Source organism: Homarus americanus, unplaced genomic scaffold, assembly GCF_018991925.1.
Source record: "Homarus americanus isolate GMGI-L3 unplaced genomic scaffold, GMGI_Hamer_2.0 scaffold44295, whole genome shotgun sequence".
In the NCBI taxonomy this organism is placed as follows: Eukaryota; Metazoa; Arthropoda; class Malacostraca; order Decapoda; family Nephropidae; genus Homarus; species Homarus americanus.
In genome coordinates, this window is record NW_024722008.1 from 22,501 (window position 1) to 26,022 (window position 3,522).

The window sequence follows — 3,522 nt, forward strand, 5'->3', positions numbered from 1 at the left end:
CAGGGCAGCCAGGACACCGGTGGTTCCCCCGTCGCGCGGGTCTCCCCAGACGAGCTGAGAGAGAGTCGGCGGCGAGGTACCAGTCCGACCGGCCTTCGACGCCCCCGCAACGGGTCGCGTGACCTACTACGAAATACCGCCGACGCCAGCGTGGGGGCGCGCCCAAACATTTTGGGTCGCCAATTACAACACCCCACCCAGCCGACAGCCGACGAGCTGAATCCCTCAGTTCGACCTTCGAGTTTCCACCGTTTGGCTCTTAACGGTTTCACGACTTGAACTCTCTCTTCAAAGTTCTTTTCAACTTTCCTCACGGTACTTGTTCGCTATCGGTCTCGTGGTCATATTTAGCCTTAGATGGAGTTTACCACCTGCTTTGGGCTGCACTTTCAAGCAACCCGACTCTACAGAGAGGCCCTTTCCGACCGTCCCATCTGTACCCTCACGGCGCCGCCATACGGGCCTGTCACCTCCATGGGCAGTGGCCGCTTTCAAGCTTGACTTAGACGGTATGGGACGGCGTGTTGGACCCTCTGAAACGCAACACCCTCGTGCCCGAAGACATCGAGGTTATGCGCTGGGCTTTTCCCGGTTCAGTCGCCCTTACTAAGGGAATCCCTGTTGGTTTCTTTTCCTCCGCTTATTAATATGCTTAAATTTGGCGGGTAGCTCTCTCCTACTACGAGGTCGATCGTGGTCTCATCATCCTTAGGGGAACAAGTTCCCCAACCACGAAGCGGAAGACGCCTGCCACCGACTTTCTTCACCACCGACATTACCAGGCAGGAAGGTTTGAGGGCTTGTCGCGGGGGTACCAGCGGCCATGCGCCGGCACTCCCACCCCTGACTCCGTTCCTTCTCATTGAGTGGTAAATAGCCAATAGGAAAAGTGTTCCAGCAGAACATCTCTCGCAGAGTCATATACACACACAGTTTTAATGCATATACGTGTCCGCCCTTACCGGCCGCACCTTTGCCGCTTAAGTCTTTGACCTCTTTCCCGTTCCCGCATGCCACAGCAGTGGCACTTGTTTATCCGGAGAAAGAGAGCGAGAGTCGCAGTATTAATTGGCGTGAGCGGCCTTCCGGCTGCAGAACTAGTGCTCTATCCCGGCGAGCGCCGTTATGAGGCGCAACACCGTCTTTAACGCGTTTAGAGAGAACTCCCCTGCCTCCCTCCCAGTCATGAGATAGACGGACTCGTGGCGAACTCTCAAAGAGAACGCCCACACCGCCTGACCGTGGGAGAGGGTGGAGGAGCGTGAGGAAGAGCACGGCGTCACCCAAGCATTCTCATCTCTCTGCCTGCACCACTACATGGTAGACTGCGGCCCAGGCGCACTCATCAATTTAGGTTCCACTGCAATGCATGCCAAGCACTCTTTTCGAGGTGATAGACGAAATTCGGCGGGCTTACTTAAAAGATATCCGACCCGGTTTCGTTTCCTCTTCGTGGGATGGAGTGCCTCTAGAACATGTGCAGCATCAGCTATGAGCGGCCGACGGCCATTCGTGTCTCTGTGGACAGCAGGCAAAAAGAGCCCAGTTATTTGCGAGGGCGACAACTGTCGCTTTGTTGTGGTTGAATGGGTGCGCCAAGTCCATGGACTTGCTAGTGATAGGCTTGCTTGTTTTATACACGCCGCAAGGCGGGCGATTAAACCCCAAGGCGGAAGCTCGGTTCGGTTACCCTCGTGGGGAGACAGTCAGCAGGCACCGAACTCGCAGCAACCGATGGATGTATATTTCCGACCAGAGGAGTGGCGGCGACAAGCTCATATGCTGCCGCCGCAATATGCGCGCTCAACTTGTCGATGTATCTGGTATTCTTTGCGATTCACATACCGACACGCAGTTTGCTGCGGTCTTCATCGACCCACGAGCCGAGTGATCCCGCTAAGAGTTGTGTATTTGCCATTTGGTCTTTTTGCGACTAACCATCACAGGTCGAGTCTCAATGAAAGGGTTTGACAGACATAGCCCAAGTTTGTGGTTTGGGTTTGGCCGACGGCTTGTTGTTGTTTTTGACACTTGAATTTCACTCTTTTGGGTCAAGAGGCTTATTCGCCGTAGTAAGGAACGGACGGGCAGCCGCCCAAAGCCCCCCCGTCCTCCTCCGGTCTTCGCGCCTGCCCGAGTGTGGTCCACCTACAGCGTGGTGGTACTATTTTGTGCGGGGCCGGATTGTCCTCTTTCGCTGCTGGAGTTGCCAGAGCAGAGCCCGAGACCGCCCAAATCAGGAGAGTAGTAGTAGTTTTAAGAGCCCTCTCTTTCTCTCTGTTAATGATCCTTCCGCAGGTTCACCCACGGAAACCTTGTTACGACTTTTACTTCTCTAAATGATCAAGTTTGGACATCTTTCCGTCAGCGAGGCGACGACCCCAGAAAACCCTCGGGCAACGGGCCGATAATCCAAGAGCGCCAGTCCGAAGGCCTCACTAAATCATTCAATCGGTAGTAGCGACGGGCGGTGTGTACAAAGGGCAGGGACGTAGTCAGCGCAAGCTGATGACTTGCACTTACTGGGAATTCCTCGTTCATGGGAAACAATTGCAAGCCCCAATCCCTATCAAGAAAGGCTTTGAACGGGTTACCCGCCCTCGGGGGGAAAACTCGTTGATCCCTTCAGTGTAGCGCGGCGCCCAGAACATCTAAGGGCATCACAGACCTGTTATTGCTCAATCTCGCGGCTAGAATTGCCGCTTATCCTCTAAGAAGAAGTTGCGAACTGGACACCATTTTCTGGAGATCCGTCGACTACTTAGTAGGCCAGAGTCTCGTTCGTTATCGGAATTAACCAGACAAATCGCTCCACCAACTAAGAACGGCCATGCACCACCACCCACCGAATCGAGAAAGAGCTCTCAATCTGTCAATCCTTCCGTGTCTGGGCCTGGTGAGGTTTCCCGTGTTGAGTCAAATTAAGCCGCAGGCTCCCTGGTGGTGCCCTTCCGTCAATTCCTTTAAGTTTCAGCTTTGCAACCATATTTCCGGAACCCAAAGACTTTGGTTTCCGAAGCTGCCCGCCGGGTCATGGGAATAACGCCGGCGGATCGCTAGTTGGCATCGTTTATGGTTAGAACTAGGGCGGTATCTGATCGCCTTCGAACCTCTAACTTTCGTTCTTGATTAATGAAAACATCCTTGGCAAATGTTGCAGTAGTTCGTCTTGCGACGGTCCAAGAATTTCACTCTAGCGCCGCAATACGAATGCCCCCTGTTCCGATTAGTCATTACCTCTGGTTCCGAAAACCAACAAAATAGAACCGAGGTCCTATTCCATTATTCCATGCATCACCATTCGCCATTCAAATAGCCTGCTCTGAGCACTCTAATTTTTTCAGTAAACTCTCCGCCACTCGACACTCGACAAAGAGCATCCCGTGCGAGCCGGCGGGCGCTGTTCGAGCGTGACAGTAAACACCGGGCGGTGCACCGTCAGTCCGGAACTGAGATCCAACTACGAGCTTTTTAACCGCAACAACTTTAATATACGCTATTGAGCTGGAATTACTGCTGGCA

General features: G+C 53.6%; 1 non-coding gene across 1 annotated transcript in view; it reads right to left on the minus strand.

Annotated features, from left to right (window-relative positions):
* Nucleotides 1-690, minus strand: part of LOC121861937 — a 4,187-nt gene extending 3,497 nt beyond the window's left edge. Inside the window, exon 1 of the ribosomal RNA XR_006088135.1 lies at nucleotides 1-690. This exon is cut by the window's left edge and continues 3,497 nt beyond it. This is a non-coding gene — a ribosomal RNA (large subunit ribosomal RNA).
* Between the last annotated feature and the right edge of the window lie 2,832 nt (nucleotides 691-3,522).